At 42.0% G+C, this 10969-nt stretch overlaps 1 protein-coding gene across 3 annotated transcripts in view; it reads left to right on the top strand.

Moving 5' to 3' along the window:
• The first annotated feature begins 30 nt into the window (after positions 1-30).
• LOC105465475 (trafficking protein particle complex subunit 3L) overlaps positions 31-10969 on the top strand; it is a 100562-nt gene continuing 89623 nt past the window's right edge. For 2 of the 3 annotated variants that reach the window (XM_071096349.1, XM_011713922.2), the window contains exon 1: positions 31-301. The gene's annotated coding sequence lies outside the window, so the exon portion shown is untranslated. Of the gene's footprint in view, positions 306-10969 lie in introns of all 3 variants that reach the window. The other variant, XM_071096348.1, reaches the window with a different exon arrangement.

Genomic DNA, 10969 nt, shown 5'->3' with positions numbered 1-10969 from the left:
CTACTTCCAAGTTCGACTAGTTCTGCCTGGCCAGGGGGGCACTGATTTGCTGCCTGTCCCACACTCGCTCGGGACTTGCTGGGACGGTGCGCGCGGTCTGGCATTTGCTAAGGACACCTACAGCCGGCTGCTGGGCTTTGCAGGCCCTGAGCCTTAGAAACTTCTCAGCGCGGCATCCTCGCTCGATGAGTCTGGGCTGAAAGGCCGGCATCGTGCGCCAGGGAAAGAAAGCGTCGCTGGTGGCCGAGACTGGGCGACGGGCATCGGGTGCCTTTTCTGGTTTCCGATTTGACCCTGTGGCGTAGGTGCTGCGGTCTTGCTACCTAGTGTGGACTAGTGGGGGTCAGGAGATTCTGCGCTTCTTGAACTCCGTATTGCGTGGCGTCCCACGGGAGTTGGACGAGGGGCTGGGACCAGGGTAGATTCCACTGGGCGGGGGAACAAAAGCTCTGCACTGCCTTGAATGAGCACGGAAGGGTCGGCCTAACTGCTTAATAAGTCGGGGTGGATCCGGGGGGGAGAAATAGACCCTAGGTCCGGCTTCTCGGTTCAGATCTTTAGGTTTAACTTGTGAATTTGTGAAATGAACGCGGCTTGACGTTTTATAGATCTCAAGATGTCCGTGACTGTGTATTTGTGAATTGGTGAGAGGAATGTCGATCTCAGTAATAACAGTTTTAATATGCAATTAAAAATTGCAGTACCCCAGGAAATATTGAGAACCTTTAATTTGGTAATACCACTTCCAAGAATAAACTTGAGCAGGTAGCATGCATCTGTGATCTCCAAGGTCATTGCAGCAATTACAAAGAAAATTTTCAAAGTGCCATGATGGCAAAAGCTAAGAAAATGGCTAAATAAACATGGTTAACTTTATGAAAAGAATATTAAACAACTGTGGTAACAATAATAAAGGATCCCATGTTCCTTTATTATAATATTGTGCAAAGTCGAAAAAATGGAAAATTTTAAGAAAATACTCAAAAGCTGTTCCCCACTTTATTTTTCTTTGTTTTGATTTCTCTGTATTAAAGCTGGTTTCACTTGTATAGTGGGAGGAACACTTTTTAAACGAAAGCTTCCTAATGAAGCCTCTGAAGTTTTCTCTTGTTGAAATGGTGATGTCCCATGGACCAGAAGGCACCTTGATCTTTTATTGAGGAGTGCTGCTTACCTATGACAGAGGAACGCTTTGGTACTCATTATGTGTTTACGGTATTAAGGGTTGATTTCAGGCATTCTTTTAAACTTTAAGGAAAAGAGTGGAGTCTCCTAACTATGATGAGAATCAAAATACATAAAGTAACTTTGCAATTATAAGTTGCTCATTTTTTTTTTTTTTTTTGGATCGCTTCAGTTCAGAGGAATTATAATGATTTGTTATAAGGAAAGAGCTGCCAGAGGAAACACTAGTGCATAAGTTCCAAGGGGGTGTCAAGGCTGATTTTTGGCTACAAGAACTGGAAAGATGAAGTTCTGTTGACCGAAATAAGTGAGGAAGACAGAATCAAATTTGGCAGGGAAGATGGCATTACATCTTTAAATGACTCCTAGATCAAAGAAAATCAAGCAAAATTAAGTTTTTTCTCCTAACAGAATAATAAAAACAACCTACCAAAAGAAATGAGATGCAGCAAAGCAACAAACATAACAAGGTTTACGTTAGAAAAAGGTTCCTTTTGGTTGCCAATTGCAATCTAGTAAATGTAGTACCTCTTTATTTGCATTCCTATTTCATTAACAAAACTTTTGGTAAAGCATCCTTTTCAAACCTTATGTATCACTGTAAATAAACCCTACATGCTTCAGAATGCTCAAGAGTGTTACTTTGATACTGGAGATGGCTCTCGTAATCAAGGAAACACATCTGCAAATCTTTGTCATACCTACATATGCATTATTAAGCATTTTTTAGTGGATCTCTAATTTCATTTTGACCATAACACATGCTTAACAGAACACAGCAAGTCCCTTAACTGAAATTGTGGAAAATTCTCATGAGGCAAATTGACTTTCTTTTAGTGTTTCGTTTTTAATTGGTAGTTAAAGATGTTATAGACCAAGTGTGTTTTAAGCTCTGCAGGTAGGCAAACGGTGTGAGCCATTGATATGGTTTGGCCGTGTCCCCACCTGAATGTCATCTTGAATTGTAGTTCCCATAATCCCCACGTGTCACGGGAGGGACTAGGTGGAGATAATTGAATCACGGGGCCGATTCTTCCCATCCTGTCCTTGTGATAGTGAGTTCTTACGAGATCTGATGGTTTTATAAGGGGCTTCCTTCTTCCCTGGGCACTCGGTCTTCTTCCTGCAGCCATGTGAAAAAAAAAAAGGTGTGTTTGCTTCCTCTTCTGCCATGATTATAAGTTTCCTGAGGCCTTCTCATCCATGCAGAACTATGAGTCAATTAAAAGTCTTTCCTTTATAAATTACCCAGTCTCAGTTATTTCTTCATTGCAGCGTGAGAACTGACTATGATAGTCATCATAGGATCTGGAACCAGAAGTAATAAACTCAGCCTTAGTCATTTGCAAGATACGTAAGCTTATAAGATAATTCCGATGACATGAAATAATTATAAGCATGTTTGTAAACTCCATATCAACATTATTTCCTGATAATTAAATTCATATATCATCTTATAAAGCATTGCTATTCTCTGTTCATCTTTATTGCTAATGAAGTATGTCCCTAAGAGATTCATCTTATTTGTATTCTTCTTAGTTTCTTCTGCAGGTAATACAAATTAGTAGTTGCTCTTTACTAATACTATAAGCCTTTAAAAATTACTTTGATGTTTATTTTTACTTTTCTGTGCCTGTGAGTTTTCTAGCAATCACACTATCAGAAGCTCAGTGTTGAGAATTCCCTATTTCATGCTTAATTTTAATTATTAAACAGTTCATGTGGCTAATGTTTCATTTACTCAGGTATCTCAAAGACTTTACCAGTCACAAGCACAAAGAGCCATATAAAATTTTAGTTTTGTGTGCTCACCTGAGTAGATATCTCTTCAAGGGTAGTGAATCTTAGTAATACTTTCCAGCCTAACTCAGTTCCCTGGCCTACAATCTACTCTGAGTCAACACAGAAGCCAGAGTGGTTCTGTTACAATGTAAACCAGTCCATATCACTCCTTTGCTCATAACTGCCCCATCCTCATCTCAGATTAAAACCATGTATTTATAATATAGGTCCTAGAATCTGGCTTCCTGATCCTCATCCTCACAGCTCTTCTTTCTGTGTCTTAGTCCATTTTCTGGACTAAGCTTATAACAGAATACCCGAAACTGGGTAATTTTATTTCTTACAGTGCTGGAGTATTGGAATTCCAAGGTCAAGGGGGACATTTGGTGGGACCTTCTTGCATGTGGGGACTCTGCAGAGTACTGAGGTAGCACAGGCCATCACATGGCGAGGCGGCTGAGTGTGCTCACTCAGGTCTCTCTTCTTCTATTCCATTACTCCAGCCATACTAGCCTCTTTGCTGTTCCTCAAGCATGCAAGGCAGGATTTCCTCCTAAGGTCTTTGCACTTGCTGTTCCCTTTGTCTGGAATGCTGTTCCTCCCATACCCATATGTGTCACCCCCTCACTTCCTTCAAGTCTTTCCTCAAAGGTCACTTTCTAAATGGGGTTACCCCAACTAGACCACCCTACTTAAAATCACAACCCTCCTAGCACTACCTATCCTCTTTAACTCATTTTATTTTTCCCATGCTACTTTAAAATTACACTATTTATTATGTTCATACTCTTTCTCCCTCTAGTAGAATGTAAGTTCCATGAGGGTAGAAATTTTGTTTACTATTGTATTTTGGCATGTAAGGCAGTACCTAAACAGACTAGGCACTCAGAAAATATTAACTCTCTGAGTGAATGAATGAATCCAAAAGACTGGTAACATGGTACAGTTCTAAAAACACTGGACTGGGGGATTATAAGGCTAGGTTACAGGTCTTTACAATGAATTTGTCATATAAATTTGGGTAAGAAACAATCTCTCTGGATCTAAGAGCTTCCCCATCTATAAAACGAGGGAGTTGGGTAAAACGATCTATGAGATTCCTTCCAGATGTAAGAGCGTATGATTCTCAAGATCATGTTTATATTGCAGTCAATTTTGTGTAGACTTCAGAGGTAGCAGTTAACTTCTCTGACCCAAGGTGCCTTGGCTAAAGGAGTAGTGGTATGGTTTGGCTCTGAGTCCCCACCCAATTCCCATCTTGAATTGTAATCCCCATGTGTCAGGGGAGGGGCCTGGTGGGAGGTGATTGAATCATGGGAGTGAACATCCCCTTGCTCTTCTCATGATAGTGAGTTCTAGTGAAATCTGATGGATTAAAAGTGTGGCACTTCCCCCACCCCTCACCACTCTCTCTCTCCCCACCATGTAATACGTGCCTTGCTTCCCCTTTGCCTTCTGCCATGATTGTGAGTTTCCTGAAGCCTCCCAAGCCATGCGGAACTGTGAGTCAATTAAACCTAGTTATGAATTTCCCAGTCTCAGGTAGTTTTTTTTTATAGCAGTGTGAAAATGAACTCATACAAGTAGTATTTATTCATGGAGTTGTTTTTCTCCTAACAGCCTTGATGCTAATGTTCTTGAACCATATAACATATAGGGGCCTCAATTCTGGGTAACAACAAAGCAGGGACAACGCTAGGTGTAAGTCAGCTACACTTCCAGCATTGCCTCGCATGTAAGAACAAAGTAGAAGGTGGGAAGACAAGAAATAAAGTTTGTACATGTTCCTTTCCTCCTACCCTAGTAATAACCATTTTGATGTTCTTTGACTTTCCTCCTCTTCCTCTTTTCCTCTCCCTCTTCACCACTCTCCACTAACCCCTACCTTTGCTTTGGATGTGAAAAGGATTGAGACATGGGGAGAAGAAAACAAAGGAGCAAAAGAGATAGAAGATAGGGTTAGTGAAATGCAATATAAATGACTTTAAATGTATAGAAAAAACATGAGAATTAAAATGAAAAATTTAAATGTAAGTCATCAATTCTCTGGCTTCCTTTGAGAAAATACAGTGAAGGGTTGAGTTGGGGTTACCCCTAAGGTATGTAGTGTCCTGGTGGCAAAATTTTTTTGTACAGTCCCTGTCTCTATAAACAATCTTATATAATTGTATTTAAAAATGTATTTTTAAAACTCATGGGCCCTTGTAAGATATAATGACTTATTGATGAAGATTTGGAATAAATAATAGAGAATTACTGATGGCAGCGGGAGGTAGACAGGTTCCTAGGTGGGAAGGGGCAGGTCCCCAGTGAAACTCCATCTTCAAGCCAGGGACAGCCTGAAGCCTAGGGGCTGGGCTATCAGTTCCAGGTGAAGTCTCTAACCTGGAGTGAGATTTTCCTTGATACCTTTGGACCAATTAAGTGGTGCTTTTTCTCAGCCCACCCATGGACCGATCAGCATGCACTTCCTGCATTCTGAGCCCATAAAAGCCGCTGGACTCAGGCCAGCTTAGACACTCATGGCTACTACCTGCCTGCAGATGGTAGCCACACACTTTGGGTGTCCTCTGCGCCGAGCGCTGTTCTGTCCCCAATAAAGCTCTTCTCTGCCTTGCTCACCCTCCAGTTTTCTGCATAACCTCATTCTTTCTGGATGAAGGACAAGAGCTCAGGACCTGCTGAACAGCGGGAGCAAAAGGAGCTGTAACACTTTTCTGGTCCTTGCTGAACAACAGTCGGGAGCTAAAGGGGCTGTGACATGTTCCTGGCCTGCTTGCCGAGCTGTGGGCGGTGATATGCTCCCAGACTGCAGAAACGAAGAGGGGCAACCCTTCCAGGGGCCTAGATCTTGGGATTCCCCAAGCCAGAGCTTTAACACTGTAGTCCTCCCACCTTCTGCTAGGGCTGGGCGGCTGCCCCACATGACTGGAAGCAGCCGCAGGGCCGGGCCAGAGTGGGGTGGTGAGACTGAAAGACCTGTAACACAAACGGGCTGAAACACACTCCCTCAAAACATGCCCCCTATCCCTGCTGCCCACACTGCAGGTGACAAGAGGGAGAGAAGAGCTGTGGCCATTCTGGAAGCCCAGACCTCGAGGCTCCTTGAGCCAGGGCTGTGACACATTGTAATACCCTCTTTGGAGCTCTGTGGTTCCTGGAATCTCTGCGTTTTGGGGTGCCACTGCATTCGACTCATCCAGACGTTGGTTTCCACAGTGGAAGCTGCTTGCGGTATGTCTGGTCGAGCCACAGTCTCGCATGGTGACGGTGCCAGGAGCTACCCGCCCTGCTGCAGCAGCTGGCATGCTTGCTGTGTACAGTGGCCGGACCCCGTACTTGCTCGCTCACACACCCTTTGCCGCTCCGCACCTGTTTCCCTCTGGGCAGGCATAGGATCTGGGCCGGTAGCGCAAGCGAGCACGGCCTGCTGGGCCAAGTGGGCTGAACGAGCCCAGCAGGAACAAGCAAAACTCAAGTAGAGGTACCACTGGCCACAGAGGTGTCCAGCCGGTAAAGCAGCACCTGAAGGATCATGTGACAATGCATATACATTTCTTTTTGTTTAATCTGTTTGTGTGAAGATTCTCCATGGTGTCCAGGCACCATCTTTTCCTATTCAGGAAGAAAAGCCATCTCTTCATGTTCTTTTCTTCTATTAGTAAAGAGCAACTACTAATTTGTATTACCTGCAGAAGAAACTAAGAAGAATACAAATAAGATGAATCTCTTAGGGACATACTTCATTAGCAATAAAGATGAACAGAGAATAGCAATGCTTTATAAGATGATATATGAATTTAATTATCAGGAAATAATGTTGATATGGAGTTTACAAACATGCTTATAATTATTTCATGTCATCTGAATTATCTTATAAGCTTACGTAAGTCAAATGCACTGCTGTCTAATTTCATATCTCTCACCATGATTTAGAAGAAAAAAAATAAGCAGTGCTGCTACACACAATCCCATGGCTGATTGTCATTTCTAGCAAAACAAAATCGTTCTTCTTGCCTCTGCAGTATTTTGTACACCTTATTTTGTAATGCTGGTCACATCATTACTCATTAAGCTGCGTGATTCATCCTGCTGCTCCTGAATACTGGCTTCCAAAGTCTTTCTGAAAAAATGTTCTTTATTGATGACCACAAATGGAAATTTTACCCAAAGTATGCAGGAAAATGGGAATGGTTATTTTCTAGTCAGTTAAATTTACTACACATCTTCCAACTATGTCTTTTCTTGAATGCCTTAGGCCATAATCACTACATTCCTAAAACAGTGTCTCTTTTAATATCGCTGCACCCCACCTTCTACACTTGGCCACCAAGTGGGAAGACGGGAGAAGGTCCTAGGGGTGATGCCAGATAAATAGTTCCATTTCAGTGCAGGGAATGTCTTTGAGCAACCCGAGAGAACACAGGTTCACCACACTGATCTGAAGCCAGAGAGGACAGCAATCTAAGACCCCTCAAAGCCATCAGCGCACTGGTAGTAGACACACCACCCCAGAGGATGGCCTGATCCGCGGCACACAGTGGAGACCACCCTGGGCCCAGTGCAGCGGCACACCAAGGAAAGGACCTGCTGCTGCCACCACCTCACTGGCTCCAGGGCTGCGTGTGGGAGTTGGCACTTACCCCTGGCATGCCACACTGTGGGAAGAGGGTCGAAGAGTGCAGGGATGTGGGGAAGGGAAGAAACGAGTCCCCGCAGTCTGGTCTGGCTCAGGGCACCCCATGCCAGTGAGCCCCAGACAATTTCCCAGAAGGAGCTCAAAACATCAGGCTCCCTGATGGCGGGCAGTACTGAATTGCCTATTAAGTTATTATTCTAGCTCTGCCGGTAATAACTTGGATGAATTTTGCTTTTTGCATTATCTTCCCCATGCAATATAAACCTGTCTCACAGGACAGCATAGGATCTATTAAATCATCATTGGACTAAAGATGCTTATTTTGCAGGCAGCTTTTCCAAATTCAAGTTATTTCAACATGAAAGAATGATGGCAGGCATAAACTTATCAATAATAGGCGACCTATTACTGATTTATGAAATTTGTGAAATCAAAACACCATGTAGATCCAGAGATTGATTGATTGTGCTTTGGCATTTGCTTTCTCACATTTCAAATGCTAACATATGTCGACATTATGAAATAATTTATAGTAAATCTGTTGATGCCACTAACTGGCAACTACAGAAGAAAAATATATTTAAATGTTTATTTGCAGCTTAAGGTAAAACATCTATAAATGCATATAAAGTTTATATTCAGGTCTTTCTGCACTTTAGCACACTTTAAAATATTAGAGCACATTGAATTGTATTCATAAAATGTTATGTTATAGATATATTTGTTTTCCAGGAGCAATAGTTTTGCCCAAGGCAGAATGTCAGCACATATAGAATCAGTTTGCTTGTGTTAGAAATGACCTAGAGGTCTTAATCCAGGGAGTCTCATTCAACAGGCTTGTGGGTTCATAAGCTCCTGAAGTGTATTGGTTTGTATATTAGCTTCCTATTGCCACTGTAACAAATTACGACAAATTTAGTGGTTTAAAACACTGCAAATGTATTACTTTATAGTTCTGTAACTAAAAGAACAGTATATAGTTACTACTTTTCTGGCACAGGTCAGACACAGATCTCAGTGGGCTAAAAGCAAGGTGTCAGCAGAGCTGTGTTCCTTCTGGAGGCTCTTGGAGAGAGTCCATTTCCTGGATTTTTTCAGTTTCTAGGGACTGCCCACATTCCTTAGCTCATGACCCCCTTATCTTCAAAGCTAGCCATGGCTGATCGAGTCTTTCTCAGGCTGTATAACTCTGACACTTTTTGACACTCCTTTTCTGTTGTCACTTTGCCTTCCCTCTGACTCGGATTCCTCCTGCAACCCTTTTATAAGCACCCTCGTGATTACATTGGGCCCACATAGATAATCCAGGATTATCTCTCCACATCTCAAAATCCTTACCTTGATCCATCTGCAAAGTCTCTTTTGCCATATTGAGTCACATTCACAGGTTCCAGGGATACGGACATCCTCTGGGAGCCATTATTTAGCCTACGACAGTATTGAGAACTCTGAGGTATGTGAGCTGGTGTCTGTGTGTATGCACTGGATATGTCCTCAAAACAGCTTCCCCAGAATGGCTCTTCAAAGGGGTCTGTGATTCAAAATGGTTTAATCAACCACCTTTGCAATTTAATCACCCTCTCCTTTCTCGTAGAGGGGAAAATTGAAGTCCCAGAGAGATTGACTTGTGCAAGACAACATAAATGATAGGAGATGGTATTTTCCTGATCCCTGTTTTGACACTTCATAACTATGGCCTACCCAAAATAAATGGACAGATTACAGTAGTGCCATGCCTATGCCATGCATGAGAAAGAGAACACCTGAGACTCCAGAGCAGGTGTGTGGTCAGTCTGCAGCGAATAGAATCATTGCCGCTGGCTGTTGGGGAGATTGGGTCCAATGTGATGTCCCAGTGAGAGTGGACAGCTGACTTTGCTAAGAAGCTTAGTGCCTTGAAAGTGGGCCCTGATGTATGCAGGTATGATTTAGGTGGAAAGAGAGCGGCTTATGTGATATGGCAACACACAGAACCCAGGATGTTTCAGTTACTCATTGACAGAAGTATTAGGAATATCCTCCTAACACCTACAAGGCCTTGGAAGATTGATAACATACCTCACTGCTGTATTCCAGCACAGTGCTGCAGAGTGCAGGATCCAGGGCTGGATTCTGGCTTCAACTCTTACGTGACCCTTGGCACATTGCTTAATTTCTCTGTATCTCAATTACTTCTCTGTATCTTAATTACTGAATGAATTAATAAAGAATTAATGTTATTTAATGTCATTTCAGCAACTTACTGTCAATAGGTGACTATTTGTCACTGTGTCGAAAGGTGTAACTAGGATAATTTGTTGAAAGTAACTGGCATACAGTGAGCACTACATATTATTTTTACTGCTACTGCCATCACCACAAATGGCGCAGATACCTGTTTTGACCACTAGGTGGCAGAAGAGGAAACCATACTTGAAATTCATGCTTTTTGTTTTGTTCCTGAAATTCCGGTATACTGAAATTACAGAAGCTTAATCATACTTGGTTGTTAGTGCAGAAAAATAATTCAGGTCAGGAATAATACAGTTTGCCTCTCTGTATTCATTGCTCTTCGGTCCAGACATCACATTTATGGATTTACGCCCCCTAGCTGAAGAAGCCAGTTGTGTAGCTGTCTATGCTCCTCAGCCTGCCAGTATCTGTTCTTTATTGACTGGTACTAATTTTCCATAGACTCTATTTAGAAGTTAAAGTTGTATTTCCACACCTTATGTTTTCGAGATAGCAAAGACCTACCTAGCCTTGCATTCAGAAGGCCTTTGGTTGGCCATGATACTTCAAAGTTTTATAGGATTAATGTGATTTCCCTTTGTGCTACAAACCGAATGCAAGAAAACAACTAGTAAAATCTCACTGTTGTTTATTACAATCATGCATTAGAATTTGTACAGAAAATGAATGGAAGACTGAGAACAGAGAAAAGAGACACAGAGAAGGACAGAGTATAAATTAGGTTCTACAATTCAGCTTTGGAAAACAAAGTAAGTTGAGTAAAACACATCTACACATTGGTTTGTATTTGTCTCCTGGGAAGGAGGCAACTTAAGTCATGGTGGCACTGTGGAGGAGCTAATGAAATTAAGAAAGGAGCAGGTTTATATATGTCAAGCTCCAGGTTTGATGTAGTAGCCAAAGGCATTTGGTAGCAAAATATAAAGTAGTATTAGCACATAATTACTTTAATTATATGTTTTGTAATTACATAAATCCATTAAGCATGAAGGGGAAGGAGTACCATGTTCATAATGAAAAAGTTTCATTTAACTAGCTGTGGAATAAAAAATGCTATAGACCATAGCCCCCCACCCCCAAAATACTAAAAATTCAATTTATTTGATCTGAGATAATGTACTGTATGATGAA

Source organism: Macaca nemestrina, chromosome 5 (assembly GCF_043159975.1).
Source record: "Macaca nemestrina isolate mMacNem1 chromosome 5, mMacNem.hap1, whole genome shotgun sequence".
Lineage (NCBI taxonomy): Eukaryota > Metazoa > Chordata > Mammalia > Primates > Cercopithecidae > Macaca > Macaca nemestrina.
Note: the sequence above shows the minus strand (reverse complement) of the source record. Positions and strands in the feature narration are given on the sequence as shown.